Source organism: Arachis hypogaea, chromosome 3 (genome assembly GCF_003086295.3).
Source record: "Arachis hypogaea cultivar Tifrunner chromosome 3, arahy.Tifrunner.gnm2.J5K5, whole genome shotgun sequence".
Lineage (NCBI taxonomy): Eukaryota > Viridiplantae > Streptophyta > Magnoliopsida > Fabales > Fabaceae > Arachis > Arachis hypogaea.
The window spans coordinates 48,306,603-48,314,114 of record NC_092038.1 but is presented as its reverse complement, the minus strand read 5'-3'; the positions used below and the strand labels follow the sequence as shown (position 1 = coordinate 48,314,114).

The following is a 7,512-nucleotide window of genomic DNA, read 5'->3' as shown; positions in this document are numbered from 1 at the left end:
GTCCTTCGCAAACGTTATTGGGAATCACCTTTTCCAATAACGTTGCCTTGTGCCCCATTTCCCTACGTTAGAGTTCACGTTAGTATAACTAACGTGACTCCTAACGTGGGCATGCCTAAGCTTCGAGAGCATTAGTGACACTTACCATTATCACTAACGCTCCAAACGCCCCTCCTTCCCACGTTAGAGTTCACGTTAATTAGATTAGCGTGGTAGTGATTGCCATCTCCAACGTTAGTGACAAAGGTGAGTGTCACTAACGTTGGCTTATCATGCTTAGCTCCACGTTATCTCTCACGTTAGTGGTCTTAACGTGACCACTAACGTGGGCACTCTTGGGTTGGTCCAACGTTAGTGACAAAGATGAGTGTCACTAACATTGGTAATTGGTTCATCCCACGTTAAAGTTCACGTTAATTGGATTAATGTGACTCTTAACGTGGCTTCATTGTGCCTTTGTGGAATGTTAGTGGCAATCACTTTTACTACTAATGTTGGAGCTCTACTTCTTCTTCTATGTTAGCTACCACGTTAATGTAGTTAATGTGGCAACTAACGTGGGCTATGATGGCTTCGAGGGCGTTATTGGAGATCACTTTTTCCATTAACGCTACAAGCTTGTTCCCATTCCACGTTAGTGGTCACGTTAATTAGATTAACGTGGCTGCTAACGTGGCTCCTTCTTGCTTCCTTTGTCCTGAAATCAAGCAATTAAAGTGCATCAAAGCTCTGTTCTAAGTCATAAGATTATGCATAATCAATTATATCATACAATTCCTACCCAATCCTTATGAAATCATGTAAAGTTCACAATAATTGCTTGAATCAAGGTGTAAGTGTATTTTCATCTAAAACTTGCTTATTTACTAAGAAAATGCATGAAACTACCCTAAAACACTAAAGAAAAGGTTAGTGAAACTGGCCAAGATGCCCTGGTATCACAACACCAAACTTAAAGCTTGCTTGTCCCTAAGCAAGTACTAAAACATAGGAAAGATGAATGAAAGAACAAGATAACCAATTCATTGTTATAGAAGTCAAATTCCTGGTATATGGGGTTTAATGCATAGCAACTTAGGTTCATTCCTTCACCGGTTTTCAGGCCTTTATCATGCCCTTGAACACTTGCTTGATTACATCCCTTGATAATTCTTATTATTGATCCCTTGATTACATCCCGAATTAGTTAACCCAAGTTACCAAGTGATAAGGCACCCCTAAGAGCTTATTCATCCAAGCATATCCCTTGCACAGGAACACCACAGACACATGCCTCAATATTCAACCCTTGGTGCCTAGCTTTATTTCTTATTATTTTTCTTTCCTTTTCAACTCTTATTGCTCTTTCTCTTTTCTTATTAAGGTCTTTTTTTTTTGGTTAGTCTCATATGATGTGTTCCAAGCATGTGGTTTAGAGCATATAGTTGCCTATATACCTTGTGGGTGAACCAACTTAGCTGATCAATGACCATACCACAAACTTAAGAATTTACTTCACAAGATAACTCCACTCTTATTTTTCATAACATTTTTTTAATTGACTTAGAAGGACAAGCATAAATATAAGCAAGATGACAATGAAAACTAGGGCCTAGACCAAACACTTTGGACTTAAGCAATGAAAATTTAAAGACAGAATTGAAAATTCCTAAGCTACTAAGGAAGCATGTTCTATTTCATACATGATTTTCCTTATTTAAAACTTGAAAGAGATAAACAAAGAGGGAGCTCCACCACCTTTTACTTATTCGAATGCTCATGTCCCTTTGCTTCCTTTGTCTTGGGATCCTTCTTGGTTGCTCGGTTTGTACTTCCTTGCATCCGATTCATTATGGCCTTTTTCCAATCTTCCAGTGCCTTCTTTACTGATTCATGACTCTTTTCGGCTCTTTCTCATTCCACTCGTGCTAATTCATCCTTTATGTCCTCATATCTTGTGATCCCAAGGTGTAATACAGGTAGTTGGCCGACTAAGTACCCGAGCCTGGCTTGAGTGTTTACATGATATCCAGTCTCACTCATATAAACCCCTTCCGAAAAAGCTCTGTATTCATCAAAAAGATCTGCCTGTTCTCTTTGTTTCCAATGTATCTCATGAATGTGTGCACCTTGATATGCTTGGATGTTAATTAGCTTCTGGATGACTTCTTGTTGTTGATCTTGCATTTGGTTCAAGTTATGGAAGGATTCACTCCACTGTCTCCCTTGTTCCAATTGCCGCTCCATCAATTATTTTTGCCACTCCCCTTTTTGATTCATCCATCTAGAGAGTGATTCTTCTTGGTGATCCATTATTTGCATTTGAAGCTCCTTCTGTGCCCCTTGGTTCTCCATGTATTGCCTAGACAGTGTATCAACAGCTTCTTGTAATTGGTGCATGTCTAAGATGGCTGGGGCTTGCTCCTTTGGGTTTTATCTTTCTTCCACTTGATGGGCTGGCCTCTTTCTTAGTCTTCGTTGAGGAAGGGGAGGTGCAGCGGCGTGCATCTGTCGAAGAGTAATGGGGATGCTGACTTTTATCCACTCGGGGTTTCCATCTTTGAACACCACCCCAGCCTTTGTGCAAAGACAGAGAATGGTGCTGGGGTAGCCCAACCTTCCTCCAGAATCGCTATGAGTTCATGAACCTTGATTTCTCCTCCCTTCATTATGCATTGCACCATTGTTGCCCTCTTAAGGTTTACCTCTGAGTTATTTTTGGCTGGGAGAATGGATCTCCTTACAATTTCGAACCACCCCTTAGCCTCAGAAAGGAGGTCTCCTTTTTTTATAAACCTGGGTTTATTATGGGGATCTCTTTCCCAATCCGCTCCTGGTATGCAAATGTCTCCCACAATTTGGTCATAGTTGGGGCTGCTATCTATCCTTGATTGATAGCTCTCTTCCGCGAATGGTATGATTCGTAGCTTTAGCACCCTCATGATGTTTATGTGCAAAGACAGAGAATGGTGCTGGGGTAGCCCAACCTTCCTCCAGAATCGCTATGAGTTCATGAACCTTGATTTCTCCTCCCTTCATTATGCATTGCACCATTGTTGCCCTCTTAAGGTTTACCTCTGAGTTATTTTTGGCTGGGAGAATGGATCTCCTTACAATTTCGAACCACCCCTTAGCCTCAGAAAGGAGGTCTCCTTTTTTTATAAACCTGGGTTTATTATGGGGATCTCTTTCCCAATCCGCTCCTGGTATGCAAATGTCTCCCACAATCTGGTCATAGTTGGGGCTGCTATCTATCCTTGATTGATAGCTCTCTTCCGCGAATGGTATGATTCGTAGCTTTAGCACCCTCATGATGTTTATGGGACTAAAATCCACTGTCATCCCTCTTACGAAGCTTGTATAGGATTCATCTGCCTTATCATATCTGACTGCGTTTGCATAGAACTCTCTTACAAAAGTTGTATTTACTCTTGTGATCGGATCAGTGAGGAGCTCCCATCTTCTCTTTTCCACCTTCTCTGCAATTTCGGGGCACTCAGTTTTTGTGACTTGGAAGCTTAACTCGTATATGATTTCTTTCTCAGCCATCCACCCGAATTGTAATGCATGGTAAGAGGTTCTAAATTTCTTCTCATCAAAATGAGGCTGCTCTATAGGCTCCTTTCCTTTTCTTCTTTTCGAGCTTGACGATGCCATGGGTCGGAATTGGTAGTGTGTAAAGTTTTGGAAGAGTTTGGAAGAAAGAAGAACAAGAGATGGAATGAACAGATATTAGAATATGAAGAGATGTAGAGTGGGGGTCTTTTATATAGGAAGATGATAGGTAATTGAAGGGTGTGGATTGGTGGTACGGCTTAATGGTGAACGGCTGGGGTTTAGCATTGGATGGGCACAAGGATCACTTCTTTTATGAGGGTCTTGGTTCGGTCTCAAAGGCTATCCCACTCCCAATGTTGCATGGTAACACTTTCCAAGATACTCCCCTTGAAGGCAAGTGTGTAGTTCCATGGGTGAGGTGGCCGAACCCCCCTTCAATTAGTTGTCCCATCAAGTTCCTCCAATATTCCCTTCAAATTCCTTCCAAAACAAAAAGAAAAGAGAAATTAATTTGAATTGTGGCAGTAAAAAAAAGACTTTGGGGAGGCTAGCCACCCTCCAATTCTTTTGCTTTTGCTTTTGCTAACTAAGAGCCATTCATGAATGCAAACTAACCGACCAATCAAACGCCCATGCATGCAACATTGGTGACACCAAACTTAGTTTGTGATCATATAGTGTAACAAGATTTGATTAGAACTTTCATAATATGGAGTGTGTTCAAGCCCTTTTGGTGTGCCTTGAACACCAAACTTATCATTTACCATATGTTGCATGTAGAGATTTTTATAGATGTTTGTCAAAGTTGATTTAGAATCCATGAACTTTGCTTTATTAACTACTATTAAAGATTAAAAGGAAAGGGTATAGAACATGGGTTGCCTCCCATGAAGCGCTTCTTTAGCGTCATTAGCTTGACGTTCGGCCTTTGTCAGGGTGGTTGGTAGTGTTTCAAATCTTCCCCTCTTGCAATGAATCTGTTTCCATTTGCTTTGTTGAGAAGCTCCACATGTTCTAAGGACAGAATTTTTTTGATGGTGTACACTTGAGGTAGCTAAGATGGGATGGTGGGGAGATGAGGTAGGATAGGTGGAATATAGGCAGAGACCACTTCATCTCCTGGAGAGAAACCCTCTGTAGGAATCTTCTTGTTCATCCATGCCCTTGGGGCCTTCTTCTTTGTTTCCCTTAATGTTTCTTCTTTCAGGAAGGTCCTGTTGCTTGTCTCATATGACTCTGATGGGTCTAGCTCCTCTTAGGTTACACTTGGTTGTTGCTCCTTCTGACCACCTTGCTTGCCAACTATCAGGGTTTTTAGGTGTGATGCTTGTGTTCCCATGCTTGTCTCTTCCATCAGCTCCTTATTGTGGTCTTCCTTTGACTCTTTGTTATCATGATCTGCTTCTTGTGAGGGTTTGAAGACATTGAAAGTGAGGTGTTCATCATGTATTCTCAATATTAGTTCTCCTCACTCCACATCTATAAACACCCTGGCTGTGGCTAAGAATGGTCTCCCCAAGATGATGGGATGGATGTGATTTTTTTCCATCTCCAAGATAACAAAGTCTGTGGGCAGGAAGTAATTCCCAACCTTTACTAATACATTTTCCACCACTCCTATCGCCTGTTTTTGAGTTTTGTCAGCCAATTTGATGATTACGTCCGTGGGTGTTAACTCATTGATTTGAAGCTTTTTCATGAGGGACAGAGACATTAAGTTGATACTTGCTCCCAGGTCACAGAGTCCTTTATTAATCATTGTCTCTCCTATAGCACAGGGAATGTGAAAACTCCCTGTATCCTTCTTCTTTGTAGGTGGCTCTGTTTGAATGAGAGCACTGCACTCCCTATTCATCTTTATTGTTTGCCCACCCTTCAATGAAATTTTTTTGGCCAGCAGCTCCTTTATGTACTTGATGTAGGAGGGCATTTGCTGGAGGGCCTTAATGAATGGTATATTTACATCAAGAGATGCAAACATGTCGAGAAACCTTGAATACATTCTTCTTGCTACACCACCTTTGAGCCTTTGGGGAAAGGGTGCATATGGGTTTAGGGTCTCCCCTTTCTTTAGTTCCTCCCTGTGTGTGGGATGGGGTGCGTGGTTTCTCTCTTCATGCTTTTCCTTTGGATTGTCGTGGAAATGTTCTATTTGTGTGTGCACTTCCTCTACATTCCTCTCATCACTTATAGTGATCATCTTGCCTTCTTCCCACCTTACTTTCTTTGTTTCTCCTCTGGGGTTCTTTTCTGTGTCACTTGGGAAACTATCAGTGGGTTTGGCAAACTGTTGAGATAGATATCCCACTTAGAACTCCAGCCTCTTGATGATGTCTCCTTGGTTTTTGATATTGGCTTGCACTTCATCCTTGAACACTCTGTTGTCTTGGACTTCTTTACATATGTCTTCAAGTAGTGTCTCAATTCTGGAGAGTCTATCCTCCGTTAGTGATGGTGGGTTGAGGTTAGGTGGTTGAAAAGGGTGATTAGGTGGGTGTTGATAGGATCTCTGTGAGGGATGTTGGTCAGTAGCATTATTGTTGGGATTGTGGTTGTGGCGTCTCTGGTCTTGGCCTTGGTCTTGTTGATTTCTCCACCCAAAGTTAGGGTGGTTTCTCCAACCAGAATTGTAAGTTTTGGAGTATGGATCATGGGTCTATCTGGGTGAGTTTCCAACATAGTTTGCTTGTTCCCAGTCACCTTCTTCTCCTGCATTTACTCCTTCTTGAACTGGTGATGAGGTGATGATTGCTGCAACTTGGTTTTCTTCCACCTTCTTGGTAAGATTTGCTAGCTGCTTGGTGATCATCTTATTTTGAGCCAGCAATGCATCTATGTGGTTCAGCTCCATTACTCCTCGAGTGTTACTCCTTTCAGAAGCATAGAAGTAGTCATTCTTAGCCACAGTCTCAATGACATCTATGGCTTCTTCAATGGTTTCCTTCTTATTTAGAGAGCCCTTGATGAATGGTCTATGGCCTTCTTTGACTCATAAGACAGACCTTCATAGAAAATGTGCAGTTGAACCCATTCATTGAACATGTCAGGTGGGCATCTTCTTGTTAAGTCCTTAAACCTCTCACATGCCTCATAGAGAGTTTCACCATCTTGTTGCCTGAAGGTTTGTACCTCAGCTCTCAGCCTATTGATTCTTTAAGGAGTGTAGAATCTTGCCAAAAACTTGTTTACAACATCCTCCTAATTTGTTAAGCTTTCCTTTGGAAATGATTCCAGCCACTTAGATGCTTTGTCCCTGAGTGAAAAGGAAAACAACAGCAGTCTATAGACATCCAGATGGACACCATTAGACTTCACAATGTCATATATTCTTAGGAAGGTGGTTAGATGTTGATTGGGGTCTTCTTGGGTACTTCCTCCGAATGAACAGTTGTTCTGAACAAGGTTGATGAGTTGGGGTTTTAATTCAAAGTTGTTGGCATGTATGGTGGGCTTTTGGATGCTACTTCCATAATTTTCTGGGTTTCGATTGATGTAAGAGCCTAGAACTCTCCTTTCTTGCCCAGCATAATTCACAGGGCCTTCTTTGGCATGGTTGTGAGCTTCTTCTTCATGGTTGTTTTTCAAGTTCTCCTCCATGTTTGTTTCAAAGTACTCTTCCTCTTCCTCAGCACCAACAACTCTTTTTCCTCTTGCTTCCCTCCTCAATCTAAGGAAGGTCCTCTCAGGTTCCGAATCAAAAGAAGTTGAAGCTCCGCTTCTTCTCCCTATCATACAACTAACAGAGCACACAGCAAGAAATAAAATGGATTGATTATTCTTGTTAGAGTGATTGTTATTGTGAGTGGTGAAAATTATCAAACAGTTAGTGGGTTAGAGAGCAGAATTGTAAGTAAAGTCAAAGAAAAAGAAAACAACGAGGGGATAGGGGATGAGGAAGAAAATTAATTGAAACTAAGAGAAAATGACTAGGAAAATTAAACAATAAAAAGAAAATGCTCAATCTAGTGAACTCCA

The 7,512-nt window shown here is 41.3% G+C and overlaps 1 non-coding gene across 1 annotated transcript; it reads left to right on the top strand.

The window, feature by feature from the left end:
* The first annotated feature begins 6,577 nt into the window (after window positions 1-6,577).
* On the top strand, window positions 6,578-6,681 carry LOC112793751 (small nucleolar RNA R71). Its single transcript, XR_003198448.1, has one exon. It is a non-coding gene; the product is annotated as a small nucleolar RNA R71 (small nucleolar RNA).
* The last annotated feature ends 831 nt before the right edge of the window (window positions 6,682-7,512 follow it).